At 39.5% G+C, this 21,952-nt stretch overlaps 1 protein-coding gene across 1 annotated transcript in view; it reads left to right on the forward strand.

Moving 5' to 3' along the window:
- The first annotated feature begins 3,574 nt into the window (after positions 1-3,574).
- vasna (vasorin a) overlaps positions 3,575-21,952 on the forward strand; it is a 36,699-nt gene continuing 18,321 nt past the window's right edge. Inside the window, exon 1 of the mRNA XM_084931974.1 lies at positions 3,575-3,815. The gene's annotated coding sequence lies outside the window, so the exon portion shown is untranslated. The remainder of the gene's footprint in view (positions 3,816-21,952) is intronic.

Consider the following 21,952-nt stretch of genomic DNA (forward strand, 5'->3'; position numbering starts at 1 on the left):
ATGTTGTCAGTACAAACAATGGCAGCAACATAATTTTAAAATGCTCTACATAGCATTGTTATGACCTTGGCCTTCTGTTGGCCTCGAATAAAAAGGTCAGAGGCCAAATGTGACATAATATTTTAAATCTTTATACAATACTTCCTATATGTTGACAATACACAGCACACTTATAAGAATCATATTTTCTAAGTTACAAGGCATTTTGTCAGGTTTTACCAAGAAATCACTGAGTTGACCTTGAACCTTGATGTAAGCCAAATTGCAATGGATTATTAACATGAGCCACTCTACAAACCTCAGATATTCATTTAAAAAGCACTCACAGAAACGCTACATAAAACACAACCTCCTTGGTGGAGGTAAAAATGCCCAAAAGAAAATATCATCATAAGAAGTAAAATATAAAGACAATAAGAAAAAAGGATGGCAAAGGTGTGCCTTTATTGCTAGTCTGGAGTAGGTTTCGCACAATAGGACCTTCAAATTTACCCTTCAAGGCTGCAGTGCAGATAATGTAAGATGTACATGATGAGTAATTATCTATAGTTGCCAAAGAGAAGTAAAAAGCAAATATAAAACCAACTAAGTGTACTGTACCTGATGCCATCCCATGGTATGGCATGATCCACCCAGTGAAATGCGCCCCATGCTGTGGACTGCTAACAGGTGGTCATGGGTTACCTTGGGGAAGGCGTAAAGCTCTACAAACTGATTGTACAGAGAATTTAAAATGATCTTCTACACAATCAGCCGTGTCTCTGGCTAACTTTACGTTTTTATTGTGCGTGTGTCACATAGATGGATTTCATCTGGACATTGCTCACACATGCCCCGGCTTGTCTGACTGACCGTCTCAGTTTAGACTGTCAGATCTCCCAGAATGTGTTAATGTGCGAGAGGCATGTGTGTGTGGGGAGCAGCTGTACATGTACCGTAGTTTTGTATTAAAAACATTTCTTTTTCCTCTGTCTTCTCTTTGGTGGATTATTAATTTTTGCCTTGCTGCATACCCGAGTGACACCAGTGAGCATGATTCACTATCAACGATGTTGTTAAACACATTTTACCAGGTTGAGGGCTGGTGACCATGACGACAGTTTCAGGTTTCAGTGGGTTCCCGTCCACACAGTGCAGCTCTGCACTTGAATATAGTTTCTCCATCCAACAGCTCATTTACAGCTTAAGTGACGGGCGGAAGTATTTGGTTAGCGGTGCACCTGCAGCAGCTTTCCCAAGACCGTGTATAAATATACAGGCCTAATATGGAAATGCAAACTTGGAAAGACAGAGGAATGCGATAGGTGGCTGAGGTTCTGCAATGCAGTTGTCATGGAAATGTCTACGAGAGTAAAGCAGATTTATTGTACTTCCCTCTTTTAATAATAATAATAATAATAATAATAATAATAATAATAATAATAATAATACATTTTGAGGGCGCCTTTCTAAAACCCAAGGTCACCTTACAAAGAGAAAAAGATATCAATAATAATATCAACAATAATATCAACAGTAGATTAAATTATTAGATTTTAATAAATTAAAATACCAAAAACAACAAAATACAAAAAAAACTAATAAAAACCCAAACCCCCCAAATAAACCAGGTTTGACAGCAAGTAAAATCTGCATTAAAGCTAGTAAGCCAGTTTAAACAAGTAGGTTTTGAGTTGTGACTTAAATAAGGGAAGGGAATCTATAGTTCTTAAGGCTGAAGGAAGTGAGTTGAAGAGCCGAGGAGCAGAGCGACTGAAAGCTCTGTGCCCCACAGTGATAAGACGAGCAGAAGGAACAACAAGATGAGTGGCAGGTGAAGCTCTGAGAGAGCGGGAAGCAATGGTGATATGAAGCAGATCACAGAGATAAGGAGGCGCAATGTTATGAATACACTTAAACGTGAGAACTAAGATTTTAAAATTTATCCTGACTTCTGGGCAACCAGTGAAGCTGTTGAAGAATTGGGGTAATATGGTCTCTTAAGGGAGTACAAGTTATGACCCGAGCTGCAGAATTCTGAAGAAGTTGAAGTTTATGGAGAGACTTATTGGGGAGACCAAACTTTTATCATGAATGACGCATATATGTTTGAATGATTTCAGAGCAGCTAATTATGACTTAGCAGGTTACCTACATAATGTTTATGAGATCACTTCAACAGGAAATGTGGACTCTGCACGAGGATTCAAGCTTTTCATCACTGTAGAAGGGACAGAAATAAACATTTATAAAGGTATCGCTGAACTTACAGCATTTGTGTTAACTAACTAAAAATTAAGGCAAAATGCCTAGCCAATAAAAAAGAGGTTTACATTATGTATGTGTTCATTAGCTGTAACTGTGGCAAACGGGGGCTTGTGGAAAAACACTGAGAGAAAGCTGGGAGAACCATCAAAAGTGACCTGTAACTCACTCTAAACATGACAGACATATTTGTTATGTGTTGTAAATGCCCTTCATTTGTCTTCTATCTGGGTGAAACTAAAGGAAACAAAAGAGAAATCTAAGGACAGATTAAACTGGTTGATTTCAGATGTCAACAACCCGATTCTTGTAAGCCTGTAAGCTCTCCTGTTATAAGATCATTTCCTGTAGCTGATTAGAGATTAAATTCTCACTTCTGTCAAATCTCCCTGCAGTTAGCTTGGAGGGGTGAAGAGAAGACATGGTATCTCACTTGAGTCTGCGTTTCAGCTTCATTGCTTTTTCTTGAGGATGCAGGATTTGGAATCTAAAAGCTACAAATTTTCCTAAGAGAAAGAGGGATGAATACAAAATGCAAAGACACAACTCTATAAATAAATATAAAATAATATGACCCATGACTAAATGTGTCATTACCCTGTAATTAAATGGAATTTTAATGAACTTTATTTGAAATGACAACATAACTATATTCAGATGCAAATATTTAAACACTTAAACGTAGGTACATATAGGGGGTAAAAAGTCCCCCCCCCCCACACACACACACACACACACACACAAACAATCCCCCAAAACAACTTTTAATACATTTAAGTAGTGCGTGAGTAATTTTAAGTACTGCTTTTTCCTGGTAATTTAGCAGAAAAACAAACACTATTTTCCCATCTGACTTAGTACGACGCCGTACTTCTCAGGTGCGGGTTGCTTTGCTTAACTTACCGAAAAGGAGACACGCAAGTAAACAAGGACAACTGAATAATAGAAAATCCATCATTGACATAATCACATTGATATATATAACGAATATTAAGTAACAATGTAAAAAACATGAAGCTGTGAAAAAGTCAAGTCACACCGAAATATTGTTTTTCTTTAAAATGACCAGAAATGACGCAGCACTGAAAATGACCTATAGGGTAAAATAATTTCTTTGTTTCCTGGTGTTTATTATATTTGTATGTAAATATAATTGTTTTCAAAATAAAATAGGCCGTATTATAAAGTGAGGTGGAGAGTAAGGGATGGCTTTCGCAGGTGCAGCCTGCCTCGAGGACGCGCACGGCAGCGCGCTCCGGCTCTGCACCGTACCTCCCACTTCCCCAGCTTGTTTAAGTGCTCGCCTCCTTTACTTCAATGAGCAATATTGTTGAAAAGCGAGTGCGCCGCTGAACGCCAGCGGAGAGTCTCCAACCACAGCCAGCGCGCTGCAGTGCCATGAGACACCTTCTGGTCTGAACTCCGTGCACACGCCGACTACGCTGCGCTGCAAGAGGAGGTTTCTGAACTTTTCTTGGAGGGTTTTGCATTTGATAGGAACAAAGTGGATAAAACGTCCGGGTAGAAGCTGCTCCAGCGTATTCCTGCGGACTTTGGGTTTCTTTGCCAAGGTAAGCCTTTTGATAGCCACACTGAAAGTTGTGTGCACACTGAACTGTGTTGTGGTTCCTTTAAGTCTTTGGATTGAAGCGATTTGTATTAAAGAAAATCTGCTCATGCGTTTGGGTGCTGTGATATCGATTAGACGTGCAGAGTTAATCCATTCTTCTGCAAACTTGGACGCTCCGAAGCACACTCGTAATTAATCCGGCATCGGCTCCTTCTAGTACCTTTTACTCAGCCAGCTCCGGACGTGAAAGCTTCCTTTGTGGTTGTGATTTTGTCAGCATATCCTCGCATTCCTCTCGCGGCATATACGGGTCAGTATCTCGGGTCAGGATCTGCTGGACAGACGCGCTCAGAGGAGACGCACTTAACAGAAGAGACGCTGAGAGGACCGTTTCCTACAGAGATACATGGAAAACAGGATTAGCTCTTATCTTGGTCGTTGCTTCAGACCGTGTTGGAGTCGCATGTATCGGATTAGAACTCGTTATCTGCCCCTTCACCGTTTCTGTCTCTCCCACCTCTGGCTGTTTGAGACTTTAATCTCCGCGATTAGCTGGTGATTCCCCAGAGACAAATCAAGGTATCACCTCTGGAACATACCGCCAGTCAGTTCAGAGTGATGATTTAATTTTGTTTTCTCTGTGATGTTATCCTGTCAAGCCTGTGTATATATATATATATATATATATATATATATATATATATATATATGTATATATATATGCACATTTTATTTAGTGGCTGTTTTAAAGAGTTTGCCTTCACTCATATTTTAAATATAAAAGTATGATAATGATCAAAAACACAGATTCCAACTTCCAACTCAAGTTTAAGGACTATTTTATTTTTTTGCGCTTGTCTTTGGTTGATGTTTCTGTAAACTGAACACTTAAAAAAACCTTTTGATATCAGTGACAAAACTTTGTAAGTTGAACAAGGTGCTGTCATTTTTGGGATCATGTGGTGTGGATTTCTCACTTTTCCCCCTGACATTTTATAGAATAAGCAACAGAACACAAATGCATAAACCTCTGAACTTGATAATAGAAGGCAAGGAGTCAAAGATTCCTCTAGGGGTTTTGGAAAGCTGTGCTGGGCATTTTACTGTTTTCCAGTCATCCACTTCAGGGTCGTAGCCTGTCATAGGACATGAGGCAGGGTACAGGGGTGTTTTCTAACTTTTGAAAAATAAACAGTTATTCTAAACAATATTTATATCTTATCCATCCTTATCCTTCCATCTTTTTGATCCATCCATCCAAAAGAGCACTTTTAGTCATCAATATTCATGTCTAAACTCTCTAATACTGCAGTAGTAATATGTAGAAGGAATGCCTGCAATGCATGACTGACTTGTTTATCTAATAAATCTAGACAGCAATATGCTGAATGTGACCTCCTGTCTTCTCCTTATATTGCAATTCGCTGCCTTCACTGTCTGCTCCGTGATGAGTTTGGGGTAGTATAACAAACCCAGCGTGGAGTATGACTATGGGAAAAGCAAAGAAAGGTGGAGACAGATGGGATGGACAGAAGTGAATACAGGAGAGTAAAGCAAACATTCCTGACGCGGTGTCTCAGCAATTTAATTAAGGTTTCTGGTGAGATGCTGCAGCGAGCACCTCGAGGTGAAGGCTTAACCTCAACTCTCCTCGTCTCAAGCTTGGACTAATCCCAGGGGTCAGCTAATAAGTGTTCAGGTCGAGCCACCATGACAACTAAATAGGGGGGAACATGAAGGAAAGTTCCTCCATCAGGGAGTTAATAAGCCCATGAATGAAGTAAAGAGGTACAAGGTGAAGAGGATTGGATGGATGTGTGTGTGAGATTTCACTTGTTATCAGCCACACCAGCTAAACCCCCCCCTCTTAGTGGAGTTTAAATGAGCCCTGTGGTCCTCAGATGTTTCACAGCTAAAAGTAACCATCTATACAGAAGACGTTACATTTATTTGCATTTCCACGAGTCTTCCTCTAAGCTCAACATTATTGACTTCTTTCCTAGCCTTAACACCTTGACTCTTTGCTAAAGGAGTGAACATAGCCTGTGGATCCAAAAAGTGACTGATCCTTTCTTACTAATGGCCAACAGGTGGCGACCCACCAGCCACGTTCTACAGAAGTGAGCCTACTTCTCCCTTTATTTCTGACCTCAGTAAACCCGTTCTTAACGAGTTCATGGTTTCAGGTACTAGTTTAAAAATCTTAGTCTATGCAGTCTGATGTTCATTTTGTAAATTATGATTTTGAGTGATAGAGCAGGGTTATGCCTTAGGGTGTGGCTGTCTTGTGATTTTGACTGGCAGTTCGTTACTGTCCCACTCCTGATCGTCTGCTTTCAAAAATCCAAGATGACAACACCCAAAACGCCAGGCCCACAAAATGATGGGTGAAGTCATAGTCGGTACATTCATTTTTATATATTCTAGGTATATAACACTAGCTAGACTTTCCATAATGTGACTTTGCAAATGCATTCACATCCACATAAGTTGAATAACACCTAGATCTTACACACAAACACACACACACCCCTCCTTTGAGGTTAGAATTCGGTCACTGTACCAAACTTGAGTAGACTTTTTATAGGCAAACAACATTAGTGACACAAAAAGCGGTACTTATTTTCTAGCCCTTGTAATGAAGTGAACTTTCCTCCAACACCGTGCTATTTATATTTCCGTAGATTTGTAAGCCTTGATGAGCTGGCGGCACTGTTTTTCTTGGCTTTCCTGAATGAAAAGTTTCTCCCTATTGTTTTCATTCTGACCACTTTTACCATCCTGTCATTCCTTTCTTGTTTTCTCTGCGTCCGCTGCGTTTTACATGTGCAGATGTGACATTTTTACATTGCAGAGAGGCTCCCGTCAAGCCTCACCCTCCTGCTCCCTTGTTCTGGTTTCTTCTTCTCTGTTATCCAGCTTTGTTTTTTTCTGTAAGACTAATGCTTTTTTGTGGCTTTCTCTTTTATGTGGAACAGAAAGTCCCAATTAATCCAAGGTAAATTGTGATAACCACCCTGCCTGTATCATAATCAGTAACAGAATTTGTTTACATTCAGTGTCAATTTTTTAAGTTTTAGGGCGTTTTCACACCTTTTTTTACACTCTGTTCTAAATCAATTGACGAGTTTGTAAACTTGTATGTTTTTCCAACAGAGAAAACTCCAAATGAACTGAAATGCGTCACTACAAAACCATGTGAGGAGGTTTGAGAAACCAGGAAGTAGTGTGAGGTCAGCGCATCGAAGCTGAAAAAATAATGGAAATATTAATAGCACAGTGTTGGAGGAAACTTTACCTTATTACAGGCACCAGACAGTACATACTCTCAATTATATTAATTATACTATATTGCCTATAAAAACTTTAGTCAGCTATTGACCAAATTCAGGCCTGAAGGTCAGATTGTGTCTGAGGTGGGAGCATCAAAGTCAGTATAGGAAGAAAGTGCTGTAGCCTGAACTAGTGGATAATTTTTACTCTTGACATTTGTATTTATCTGGGTGGTCATTTTACTTCTGGTTGTTACAGTTTGTGTACTTTGCATATCTGCGGTACTGCTGAATCCCAGAATGCACAGCGTTTAGCTCAAACTTGCAGCGTGCACATGGTGTTTGGCTTGGCGCGAGATCACATTCAGATCACATTCTCAACATAAACGAACCACTCTGGAGTTCGGCTGATAGCGGACTGAGACCACCTCCTATAAGGGGTGGTCATTTTGGTCCACACCCAAGTGCCATTACCATGTTCACATCTGCACAAGTGAACCGCACCAAGGGTGGAAATGAAACAGAGTTCGAGTTTAACTGACTCAACAGCAAATGTGTGAAAACACCCTCAGTCTGTTTAGAACTCCAAAAAGTTTTCAACAGAAGCCTTGCAATGGAAAAAATTAATGTAAGAGACCTCATTTGAAACTGACTTTCATCTGCTACCTTGTTTATTTAGTGCTGTTCTGGTGTTTAGCCTTAAATTTGTTTCAGTATACTCTAATAACATAGAAATACATGTCTGAATCTCAAATAAAGTCCAATACTGAGTTTATGTGTGTTTAATTTGTTGTTCATAATTAGTTGTAAGAAATTTTAAAGCATATCTCCTCTCTCGGAAAAATCCATTCCTGGAATCGTTACATTTTCTACAAAAAAACATATCAGTTGAACAGTTGAATATTTACATAGATATGTCTTCACATTGTATCTTTAAACCAAACGCTTTATCAGTATCATCAGCTGTTATTCACTTGCAACTGTCGTTTCCATCACATTGGTATTTGAGCACAAAATGTAAAAATAGAGGGAAGAAGTCGCTCTTGCTGCTGTTGCAGATGTGCGGTGGGTTGAGCTGCTTGTCAGCTCAATTGGGAACATTTAAGGAAGTGAGGGCTACGCCGATGGAGCAGACGTCCAACATCAAGCCTCCGACTGCTAATAAATCATTCTGCCGAGTTGGGTCATTACGCTGCTCTGGAATTGCTCCCTTTTGTTATTTTAGCAGTTGATGAATGCATTTCTTTCCAACTTAACTAGTGTGATAAATTTAAACAATTTAAGTGTCGGAAAGAGGAACTTGTATCATGTTATTATCTCAATGACTGAAGAATCCCAATTTCCACAGTCACAAAAACATCTTTGAATTGTTTTGTGCAAAACCTTTAAGACAGCAAATTTGCAACGTCATGAAACACACAACAGCTTAAAAAATACGCTTATACTCAATTTACTTTAAAAAAAACAAAGATCGAGACAAAGATTGTTTCAGTTACTGGAAGTGGATGCCTCTTTTTTTCTTGCAGCCTGTTATGCATCAAATTTTTGCCTAAATCCACTAAAACATTCATTTGCATGACAGGATTTGGGCTGTATTGCTAAATTTGGTGTCTGTTTTCAGCAACATTAAAAAAAACAGGCTTACGTTACATCTTTACAAGCCTCCTTGACAGCCGAGGAATTCAAGACTCAAACAACACATAACAACGTGAGGCTTAACATGCTCACCAGAGGGGAACCTCCTTGAGTTTAAACCATGCCTACTCCCCTTCCACCACCAAGGATGGTTTAGGAGTTGTTACTCCTTTTACTAACCCATGAAGCATGCCCCCCCCCCCGAACACCCACCCTCACAGTGTGTTGTATAAACACTGGCAGCTCAATAGGAAGGTAAAGAGTGTGACACATGCAGGCTCCTTGTAACATTCCTGCGTGGTACCAGGAGACACCAGGAGATGTAAGATGCCTCCAGTAGAACAACTGTGTTGCTTTATGCAGAATGCAGGATGACACAACAGTTAACCTTCTGATGACTTGAAAATACCTATTTTTCCACTCGGGTTATAGCACTTAATGTGTGACGAGTTTAAGAACAAAATCTTTGTATTCAACACAAGTTCCCCTTGGGGTTGAGACCTTAATAAAACTGCAAAATCCGCTTCTAAAAATGACAATGACCATTAAGCAAGTAAGCATTTTCCTTGCCAATTGAGAGCTGAGAGAATCAGTCTCTGTTTCATATAAAGAAAGCTTTCAAATTCAGACTTGCTCCTTAATCTGCCTTTAAGATAACACTTCACCACCCCGTCCTTCAGTGGGAGATATACCTGAGGGCAAGTGTGTATCTATGTATATGTGTGTGTGTGTGTGTCTTTGGATGGGGGTAGTGTAGTAGATTAGAGAAAGCCCAGCTTCCAGCCCCCTCTTTCTGAGCCCCTTTCCATCTTTTTTTTTTCTCCTGGGGGCACATAGTCTTGCTTTGCACGCATACACACCCTTTCATTCCCATTCACAGCACAAGTCAACACACACACAAACACACATGGCCTGGGGACTGCAGGGCCTCACAAAGCACTTCAAAGATCAGAGGTCTGGACCTGTGATATTTTCAACAAGTCAAACAGACAACAGGTGAGGAGAGAGGCCGTTTGACAAACCGGCGTTGTTGCTCAATACAGCCGCGTGCACTAAAGTTGACGTGTGTGCCTAACTAGTTGTACGCATCAGGACTTTTGAAAGATCGCTGAGTCATTGTTAGGTGAGGTGTTACTTTAGGGGACCTCTATAAGACAGCATAGAGGTGCATGTGCAGTATCGTTTTTACTCTCAGACAGGTAAGACCTGATTTTGTCTGTTTGCAAATCTCCGTTTGCCTATTTGCACAATTCATGAGTGAGGTTTTTTTAAATAGAGAATATAATGCACATTAACATAAAGGTTTTTAAAGAAGAAATTGAGATCAGTGTTACACAAAACAGTTATTCGGTTACATTAAATACCCTGTGAGACTGCACAGAGCTGACTACAGATGATTAAGTAGCTTGTAGAAGCACCTTTAGCAGCAATACCTCGACTTGCTGTTGCCTTTCCTGCTCTACATTGTCTTATAAAACAACAGAGTTCTGCAAACTACAGAAACTTTTGCTTTTAGACGTATAGAGGTGCTCACACTTGTTGATAGAAAATTGATTGGATTAAAAAATAACAACAAAACAGAGTAATAATCGTAGAAAATAGGTGAGTTATGCATAACAAGTATGCACAGTACAAGTGGAATGAACTAGTGAGAAATAATGTGAGGATGTGAGGTAGATCTTCTATTATATGTTTCCTAAAATGTTAATGCTTGTCTGTCACAATATTACGCTGCTTAATGCTTGCCTTAGAAGTCAGATATCGGTGCTAGGAGTGACGTCACTCCTGTGTTGAGCGCATTTTAGTAGTCAACTTGGAAAAGCAAGGAAAAACAGGACCTGTTTAGTAGAGGTGGGGGAAAAAATCGATACTGTGTAGTATCGTGATATTTTGTTTGCTAATAATGTATCGATACAGGGACAGCAGAAATCGATATTTTGTTACAAAAAAGTTTTTGTGGACTGGAACATGCTCTGACTTCAGAGCATGTTGATCAGCTCCTTTTTCTGAGCAAGAATCCTGACATTCCTTCACTGTCCAAATGTGTTTAACTTTTTTTATGGCAGCAATGAACATGACAGTTTACTTATTTTCATTTAAGACATGTTGTATTTTAATTAAGTTTAAAACTTTTTTATTTAATGTAAAATTATATTTTGTTTTAATTTACTTTCAAATTCTTCAGTTGCTGAAGGGGCTGCATAGTTTTCACAAATTTCATAGTTCAGAATAGCTATAATTGTACCAGATGGTAAGTTGGACTAGACTGTAATACAAACCATTCAGTTTGTCAACAATAAAACTGACTGAAATGAGAGAGACTGAGTGTGAGACTTTGTTATTAGATAAAATGAATATTGATAAAGTTTACCTTTATGTACAGAATCTGAATATCGCAAAATATTTTTAAAAATTGCAATAATATTGTATCGTGCGTTAAGTATTGTGATAATATCGTATCGTGGAATGTATGGTGATTCCCACCTCTACTGTTTAGCCCCTTAGCAAGGTACAGGCTAGGGCTGGGCGATATGACCCAAAATTCATATCTCGATATTTTTTAGCTGGGTGGCGATATAAGATATATATCTCGATATTTTTTTAAAGCCATAAGTTAAGAACAAAAAGAGAGTTCTTAGTCACACTGTGTCCCAGATGTCACACAGGCATTTTTATTTACATACAGCATAGATTTACATGAAGAAATTACTCAAAAATAAATTATCAGCATTTATTAAATAATCATGCTCCATAAATAAAAGAAAACAATGTTGTTTTTGTGCATAACAAAAAGCTCATAATTGTGCAGTCAAAGTCAGCTGCTCTGTTCCCAACTTCTACTGCTTGACTGACAGCCTTGAGTTTGAAATCCTCTTTGTAACCATGTCTCTTAACAGGTGCCATTTATGGCCCTTATACACACACAATACGGTAATATTACGTTGAAGCACAGTACGTATCACTCCGCGAGGCTCCAGACTACGGTAGCCGTAATGCTCCGACAATCCATCAAGCGCTGCAGCTCCGTAGCTTACCAAAGTCGTACTAAAACATTTTTTGACAGATTGCTGAGTGCCGTGTACCACCTAAAATCGGTTTGCGGTCAGTAAGCACAACCAGAATTCATACATAAGGCGCGCTGTCAACTTTTGAGAAAATGAAAGGATTTTAGGCCGTGCAGCCTCTGTGGGCTGCATGTTGTTAGCGTGGTTAGCTCGTTAGCGCGGTTAGCTCGCTAACACGTTGATGCCGTCCAGCCCCACAACTCACTAACGGAGATTTGCCGTGTCCATCTTGTCGCTGCCTGCAGGTGAAGCTATGGGGGAGGAGGGGGAGTTGTGTTCAGTGAAGGAGAGGCGAGGCCGAGTAACGTTGCGTAGAGACAAAAGTGGACGAAAGAGAGGCAAACTTGTGGCTCCACAAGTATAATTATAACGTAACATAGACTATATCGATATAAAGGATATTGTCACATCTTATATCTCGTATGAAAATATATCGATATTTTTTAAAAACTCGATATATCGCCCAGCCCTAGTACAGGCATCCATGCATCACTAGCAATGCAATGTAATGCTTATTATTTTGGCTTAAAAGCACAGCTGCAGCACATTGAAAGGCAGATCCTGGTCAATGCCCTGATATCACTTATTTAGCCAATCACAAATACACAACAGTGACTTTAAAGATTGCAAGTTGTACAGTTTTACTAATGTTAACATGCATTACGTGCGTTGGTCGTGCGGGTGTTGGTGTAAGGCTGGAAGTCTGACTTGAGGGGACGTTCCAGTTGAAAATTCTATCTAGGACCTTAGACATTTCGACTTCAAATGGAGTGCACCAATGGCTCTCAAAGCATGCATTATCTTGGTAGCATTCTGCAGTCTTCTTTGGTGTTGTGTTGTCAGGATTGCAAATTTAACTCAGTGAAGAGTTACTGAAAGCTTGCTATGGCAGAATGAAGTCAAGAGTATTCTTGGGACTGATTGGTAGCAAGTTTAGTACCTAATTTCTAGAGCTGGGCTCAGGCCATTGTTTTTGGGTAGGAATCTGGGTTTAAATTTTGTATTTTTAAATTACTAACTTGGAGACTGATATCTTAACTCTAAATAAGACGTTAGAGTTGCCCTGTGATAGCAACAGAACAGTCAATTGGTACATGAGAGTACTGGAAGGATAATCTCTAGGCGGTTGATCAGGATTTGGTGTAAGTTAAGGGAGTACCAACAAAAAACCACAAACCAACTAATTAATGGTTGTTAGTTTCAGGATTTCTCTCTTTAAAATGCTAGGTGAAACTAAACTGGGTATTCCAGCTTCCTCCCACAAACGGAAGAAAAACATAGTCTTTGGTTAACTGGACGTTGGTGTGAATGTGAGTAAAAATGGTTGCTGATGGACTGGGGTGGGCTGGATAGTCCAGGTTGTACCCTGCCTCTAGTCATATGTCAGCTGAGATGGCCTCCAATAGATAGACGGAGTGTAACAGTGACTAATGAATGAAGAGGCATAATTGATCCCTTTGGGGGTAAAAGGAGTTGTGCAACAGTGAAAAGATATCAACAAAAGTTACTGTAAAGTCGGCTGAATCACATCCATGACTGCAGGTGTGATGCTACACTTGTTACCCAAGAAATTCAACAGTCAGACACTTAGTGTCTGTGAATAACATAAATCACTGCTTCCCTGTTCAATAACAGCCTCGGGTGGATTAGCAGCAACTTTATGGGCTGTTTGTATGAATGTTGAGTCTTGCCAGTTATGTTGTAACTGGCAAGTTACCATAACTGGCAAGACTACTGTTATCAATTAACAGAAATTCTTTCATGTAAGAGGATAAATGTCATGCACATGTCAATCCACAATGATGATGTGTAAAGAAAAAAGCTTTTAGACAGTGCTAATCAGTACAGAAGTGTACTGTATGCTAGTGCTCATTCATATCTTGCATAGAACTTTTGTTGCCTCTCTCACATACATACTGATAGAAACACACAGGCACGCACAGTCACAGGTCTTCCTTGGGGGGCCTCGCTGCAGCTGGCAGGGGATTAAGGGGTCAGGAGTCAAAGGGGGACTCAGTCAACCAGAAGACTGGAACAAGAAACTGACCAAGCAGAAGAAGGACAGGCAAAAAAAAAAGAAAAAAAAAGTGTTGAGTCTGACTCAAAATTGCAATAGAGGTGATCCAAATAGGAAGAAACTCACTCGACTGGTTTCCGTTTCGCCAGGAGCCTGTGGTGATACTTGGAACACCAAAGCAAGACAAAAGAGTTTGAAGAGGCTTGTGCAACTGTTACTTGCTTGCTTATTAGTATGAAGCAGGTTAGGGTCACGATGTTCCAGGGTGTGCGGCATTCTGAAAGGTGAAACTGACTGCAGTTAAGTCTGGAATATAAAACCTAGAAATGATTATATAAAGGAAAAGATAAGTAAGCTTTTCACAAGATGATAATATATCTTTCAGATTTTTCTGGCTTCACTGCTTTACAATGCTCAATGCATCTTGGGGTTTTGAACGAAAAAAAGATCAAAGTATTTACATATGTAAATGTTTATGTCTCACACTGCAGTGACAAAAAAAATCAAAGGCCAAAGCGTGTTTTATTGACTCATCACAGTGTTTGCTGTAAAACGGGAATTCGGATTTTAAATTGAGCAGAAAGCTGAGAAGAATTACGCCAAGTAATTATTGTTCATGAGAAACGTCTGTGCACGTCACCACTTTAAAGCTGTTCTTTTTATGTGTAACATGGATAAGATCATGAGGAGGATTATTTCCTTATAATTCCCACAAGCCAGGGTAAAAGAAAATCTGGTCAAGAATGACTCAGCTTTGCTTTTATTCTCAAGACAAACAATGTTTACCTAGGTACAACAACATTTTGGGTAAAAAGTGGCAATTACATTTTATTTAAACTCCCCCTGACAGCAGCTGTGTGTCTGAGTTACTGTTGTCTAACATACATCTGACTTGGCACTTTACACACATCGCTGTCTCGCTAAATCCTGCATAGCAGAATGTGGCTGTGGGCGAGCCTGTGGTATTTTTAATTTGGACATCTTGTTCACAGATGAATTCCACTTCAAAGAGCGCAGAGGTGGATCAAGAGTTAGCTTTTAGCAGCTTAAACAACAATGGCAAGCAGAGGGGTTCATAGTGGAAATGTAGCCTGTGTATACAAGTGTATTCATATCGATGCCAAACACGGATGGTATAAGATATGAAAATTCAACTTTGAAGTTTAGAGTGTATGCTTAAGAAGGGACTCTTTTGATAATTTTATCCCCTAAAATTAAAATTATCCACACTTTTTGCTGCTTTGGGGTCTGTTAGTGAATTGTTAGTAGGGCTGCCACGATTAGTCGACTAGTCACGATTACGTCGACTATCAAAATCGTCGACGACTGATTTAATAGTCGACGCGTCGTTTGAAGCTTTGTAAGATCACAAAAGACGCAGGAATAAGTAGTAGGATTTAAGAGTGTAATAACGGACTGAAACAGAAGATGGCAGCACTGCATGTACAAGGATGCCAGCTGCCGTTAAATCCCGAAGAAGAAGAAGTTGTGTCCCAGAATTCATAGCGCAGCCCAGCTCAGTTTCCAACAATGGCGGCAGCTAGTTAGTTTTAATATTACTCTTATTATTCTTTCTGGGTCACAAAATAAACGTTAAACATATTTTCAGACGAGAATGTATCTGTGTAAACCTCAAATATCTGCTCAGTTTATCAAGACACCACATATTTTCAAAAGCGCTCCGACGTTTTCGGAGACGTCTGTTACCCACTAGCTCGATAGCTCGCCGGGGGCAAGGCTCACCAGATCCCGTGAGAACACCGGACTCCCGGCAAATCGTTTTCAAACCCACCGCCGTCTTTCGCTACTCAGGTTAAACATGATATATGACTCACTTAGACAACTTAAAAATGTTATTGTTTGTCTTTTTTTTAGTATTTTATTTGTTCCTGAGTATATCAGTTTGTCTGAGATTAAAGTTATAGTTTTTACACAGCTGAATAAACTTCAAGCAGACAACTGATTATCAGAAGTGTGAGATGCTCGAGAATATACTCCGGTGTCCTGTTATATTTTAGATAGCAAGGAGTTTATTAAACTTCACCGAAACAATCTGCAAATTTCATTAAAATTTAATAAACTATCATCTTGTCTTTATTTTTAGTTAGCACATACCTTAAACACTTAAGGCTGTAAGCTAATGATAGTTATATAAGAGCAGATGCTGCTGGTGCAATAATCTGTACGTTTTACATCCAATGGATGCATGATCTGATTAGTCGACTAATCGCAAAAATAATCGGTGACTAGTCGACTATCAAAATAATCGTTTGTGGCAGCCCTAATTGTTAGCAGCAAATTAGCAGCTGTTCCATCAATTATTCTGTGGAATTGGAGACGGGTTGCAAAGCAGCCTGCAGATGTGCTGTAGGCAGGATTAGCCGTGCCTTACTTCACTAACTAGGGCTGCACGATTTTGCATAAAATGAGAATCACGATTTTTTTGCTTAGAATTGAGATCACGATTCTCTCACGATTTTCTTTTCCAATATAAATATTTATTGCACTTATTAACTGCACATCAACTTCGTAACAGTTGAGACTGAACATAAAAACAATAAATAAACATAAAAACAATAAATGTCTCACATTTTGTCGTTGCCGCAAAATGTTGTACTGCTTGAAATTCCATCTCCACCGTTGCTCGACACTGCGTGTATAGAGCAGGTAGTGCAACAATAGAAAAATAGTTGCGGGACGGCACTGTGTAGCGTTTGTCTAGGGTGTTGATCATTTTCCTAAATCCCTCGTTTTGCACAGTGTTGATGGGAGCCATATCTTTGGTCAGGTGATAAGTAATAGCCTCCGTAATTTCTTTGTGCCTGCGGGAGTTCGACGGGTATAGGGAAGCGCTGTATAAGGTTCCCGTTATTGATGTTTGGGTGGTTGACTGGGACGGATTTTCTCCTGTCACTTTCCCGTCATCCCTGACGTGCTCTCCGTTGTTTTTTCCCTGCCAATTTTAGCAGCCAGCTTCTGTATCACGTGGTATAAGGCTCCGCCCTTGTCATTTGTTGAGCAGGAAGAGTGAGCGCTTGTTTTCATGCAGATTACGTCCCGGATCAAAATGCGGTACAATCGTCGTCGTCTTTTTTTTTTTTTTCTTTTTTAAATCATTGTCATTTGGAAATGAGATCGCACATAAGTATGAATTGAGATCGCGATTTTCTAACGATTAATCGTGCAGCCCTAGCACTAACTAAAATTTGCTCTCAGATACGTGGCAGACTCTGTTTTAAGTTTGTAGATAGGAGCCAGTGTTGATTTACTAGTGTCCGTCAAATGTGCTCTACATTAGCTGTGACTGCTGGATAAGACACTCCATAAACATAGACAGACGAATGCAAAGTCCAAAACAAGCAGTCAGCAGGTCAGGCAACTGCAGAAACCTTATTCCATACCACAAATGAGGCCAAGACACACCAGACTCCCTTCCCCAGAACAGATGGGATATATTAGACAGACTGAGGTTGCAAGGATTGATGGAGCAATTTCACAGGCTCAATCGCAGCAGTTTGGTCTTAATATATCTGTGCTGAGTCTTGATTGGGTTGCTGTTCAGTTCACAGATTTCTGGCGTTCACTAAACCCCCTCCTTAGTTAAATTTGATGGCTGCCATTATTCAAAGGGATAGAAAAAGTGTGCATATGGTGGGGTTCAGGATGGGATGTGTCCTGCTAAACCCAGAGTTTGCCAGTAAATGAAGGTGATAGATAACCTCACGCACCATTAACGTTAGCTGTTGTTCTTTAGTCTTCATATATGGTACTCTGCAAAAGTCTTGGTCCACCCCTTTATTTCTTTATATTTTGTGTCCAAGGAGCCAGACGTAATTTATTTTTAATCATGGTCTTGAGCAATAGTTCTCCAGGCTTTCTGAAGGCCTTTCTTTTCATTCATTTTCAGTCCAGTCCTTGAAAACGAATATTTTCAGAGGAATGTTTTTTTTTGTTTGTTAAGCCACTCAACACTGACCTATGAATCATTCAAACTTAAAAAAGGCGCCTGTCTCAAGGGATAAGCTAGTATTTTGTCATAAATTATATTTTTAGGCACCTTGTTACTTGTACCCTGTTGCAGAGACACACAGTTTGTCCCCATTTATTTGTCAAATTGTGAACATAACACAGTTTGACAAATATAAGTTGTTCCAAAGATTAGGAGCCACCACTGAAAAGACTGTTGCCTTTTTCTGTAGAACATTTCCTGAAAAACTTCCAAGCTTACTCGAATTGTACAAACTGTGTTTTTTACAACTCTACAAAAAAACTTTTTTAAGGCCAAAGACTAAATCCCTGCACCCATTTTCCAAGAAAAATGTTAAAAAATGAGGAATAACAAAGAGCAAAAGATCTTTAGGTGTTCTTTGTTTCTTCATTATTCTGCTTCAGTGAGTTTAGTTGCGGTTTCAACACTAAGAAACTAAAGCTTATACTTAAACTATAATGGTTGCTAAACGTTGCTAGATTTTTCAAAATAATTTGCACATTCTTGATGTTGTAACATAAATTGTTCTCATTAAAACAGTCGACTTTTGCCATTTTTTTTTTAATGCAGGGATCTTTAAAGAGGCCTCAGAAGTTGCCAGATCTAGAGGGAACGTCACTATGTTTGCAACACTATAAAGAGCTGCCAGTTCTAATTCAGAAGTTGTTAAACTGAGATTAAACTGATTGTAGCATGGAGTGATTTCATGTTTTTCAAACTGAGCTTTTACCCCCTCTAACCAGTAAGAAGATCAGAGACAAACCAAAGAAACTTACTACAGATTTTCTTTGCATGCCTTGCATGTAAAATGACTTGTAGATAGAAATCTAAGAGTTCATACAGGATCCAAAGGACTTTAAACTCAGTGTAGTCTGTCAGCTGGAGATAGCAACACAGGACAGCTGAATAAGCAGACACCAGAGCACATTAAAGTAAAAAGTGCACATTGACTCAGCCTTGTTCCTCTAGTTGAAACAAACAATTTTTTTATAAATGGAAGCTTTACATGTTGTATTTTAGGAACTTTTGTCTTGTCTTGTTGTCGTACTTTCTACAAACTGATGCTTTCCTAACTAAAATAGTGTTATTTTAAATAACCTGAGCACTAGAGTCGGCTTGATTGCTGTCACTGGCCTCTTTCAGCTTCTGTGAAACAGAGATGTGAAGCAGATACCATCAGCTGCTTTGCAAAAGTTAACACTCTGCAAATTAACTGTTATAGGTACCTACAATATATATATCAAGTCTAGCTATTAAATGGAGCTGGCATACATAAAAAGCCTGCCTTATTTATGCCATCAGTGCAAAATCAAAAGAGGTTACTTGTGGCTTCAGTGGGAGTCTGTGTGTATGTGTTGCGATTGTGCATTCACACTCCATCCATCTACATAAACACGACACCATTTTTTCTCCCCGTTCCTTTTCCAAACATCCCTCCGAGCCTCGAGGCTTTTCTGAGTCGTGTGTCAACGCCTGGCCTGCAGTGAAGCGTGTCAGCACTGCTCCTTCACATTTGTCTTCCCAGGAGTCTGATTCCAGCACGCCGTGCATTTTACTGCAGACATGCAGAATGGCATGTCTGTTATTTAAAACAAAAAAGAAGCACTGGATTTGTCGCAGATAGGGCAGCATATGTGGAATTTAAAGGTAATAAAAGTTTTCATGTCTTGTTCACCATTCTCCAGCAGCTACAGTGTTCTTTGCTATTGCACAGCAGTGTGACATGTGACTCTCTCCAGCATTCATATTTTTAGTTTGAACTAATGACTTTGTAGCATTTTCCACTTTTTTGCTTTCATGGATCTTTTTGTGTAACTGCTGTTAAATCAACATGCTGTCATTCTGCACCACAAGTTAAATTAAACCAGTTTGATGTGATTCTGTAACACACTCCTTAAAAACTGTTTGTTACAAAAATAGTTTGTTACAAAAACAAATGGCTACTGCTGTTAACAGTACAGTACAGCCAAAAGAGGTGATGATAATCAGCCAGTCACAATTTTTGTAATGTCTAATAAGCTTCCTTTTCCACACACCAGTGGCTGTAGCAATTACCTGTTGATACGCTGATAAAAGTGCTAAAACTATGTAGTTTTGTCTGACTGCTTCACAGCTACAGCTGCTCAGTGGCATGGGTATTAGAAGTCGTTCCTCCAAGCTAAATTCTTTATTGACTCTCTTATTGTTTGGAAATCAATTTTCTTGGACTCTGTTTGACATCAAGTGACATAGTGTCAGGATCAGCTGGTTGATGGTTAAGTCAGTCTGCTCTCATCTTGATCTATTTTCACTGGACAGACAACCATGAGTATTACTTTATAAGGGAGAACATAAAAAGCCTGTCAGGACTGATTAATAATTTTTGACAGCGGGAGGAACAAACAACCTTTGAAACCACCCTTTACTTTGAGTTTTGTGGAAGTGCCAAAACCTGTTGGCACCTGCAAACTTTATGTTTACTGAACTTTTACTGATTGTCACCAATCTAAGTAACACCTTGTTAAAAACGAATGGGCCAAATTTGAGGTTAAACTTTGCAAACATTTGCATATCGCTAACTCATCAAATAAGTTGTTTTAAAAAATTTAATAACCTACGAATACTAGCTTGAATGTCCCATTTATAATTAATTTAGGCTTAAAAGGATAGCATATAGGCACAATCTGATATCCATGTGTTGGCATTATTCCGGTATCAATATTGCCACTGACCAATCACATTGTCTGAGCATTCCGTTAGCATTACCCAAGACGTTAGCTAATGCCATTAAAAGCTATCAGTAGCAAACCAACATGCATAACCTAAATTTGGCTATGAGCAACTCTAACTTGATTATATATTTATTAGAAGTGTCAGCATTAGTCTCGTTAAAATGACGTTAACGCCATAACCGCATTAACGTGGCAAATCTCCGTTAGTGAGTTAATGCGGATCACCCCGTGCGTGGGGCTGCACGGCGCTAAAGCGTTAACGAGCTAACCGTGCTAACGCTGAAAGCACTATTATTTATTCTAAAGCATAAAGGAATAAAGAAAACACTTGGAATGATTACCATTTGTTTTAGAAGGGTGTTATGTGTAAAGGCATTTCTTTTCCTTTTTCCTCCACGTTCCAAAGATATGACATCACAACGTGATTGGTCTGTTGCAATATTGATCCTGGACAAACATTATTATGATGATGAAGAAACAACACCAACTTAGGGTCTTCAGATAGACCAGCAAGTAGAGCGCACTATATATGCTGTAGCAAATTAAGGTAATCTCGATTTAAACACTTACATCCTCCTCTACTTCAAGCAGTCGATCGGTTAAAGAGACGATACAGCTTTACGCATCCCTTAAGTCAACATATTTTTGGTTAGCTATAATACTAAAGTCATAGTTTTGCAATGTGGGGCCATCAAAAAAAAGCATGCTAGCAGCGATAACAGAAATGAATCGGTTGCACACAGAGGCAAATTTCTGATTTAACCTATTCCTCTTTTTGTATAGTTTGCTGTTTAACATCCATCACATTCCTTCTTGAATGAAAACAAACCTAAGAAGTAAGACAGACTGTTAACATGACCTTTGACCTCGTGACACTACATCATTCGTTGGGCGACTTAACTGGTTCGACTCGCAATCTTACACTCTGCAGTGCACCACAGTAAGTTGTAGTCACTTTACTGCAGACTGACTGGAAGGCAGTTTCCGGTTATTCGAGGTAGGTGATGATGAGTTTGATTATCTGTGAGCGCTGATAGTGAGGCAAGCACAAACAGATAGAAAACCTGGTTCCTGCCACTATAAATGGTGTGCTGGGAAGATGAGTAATTTAGAGAGTGTGTTTGTTTGTGTGTATGTTTAATACGCATATATTTCCTGTCTCTCACCGACACAAAGGCTTCTCAGCAAAGTCGCCCTCCCAGGACACATTTTATGTGTCTGTAGCTGCGTTCACACTGTGGAAATGCTGGCAGGGAACAGGTCTGGTCTTGTAAAGCTGATAGAACAGACAGCCTGGTTTAGCTCTGAACAGCACTGCAAAGAGTTAAAAATCTGTTCCTGTGTAAAATGCAGCCTTTGTTTCTGGGTCATGAACCAGTCAAGGTCAGTGGCTTTAACTGAGCCAAACAAACATACACACACGCAGTTCAGTTTGCACTAATTGATTCCC

The sequence above is a fragment of the Perissodus microlepis genome, chromosome 6, assembly GCF_051167445.1.
Source record: "Perissodus microlepis isolate ML-2025 ecotype Zambia chromosome 6, ASM5116744v1, whole genome shotgun sequence".
NCBI classification, from domain to species: domain Eukaryota; kingdom Metazoa; phylum Chordata; class Actinopteri; order Cichliformes; family Cichlidae; genus Perissodus; species Perissodus microlepis.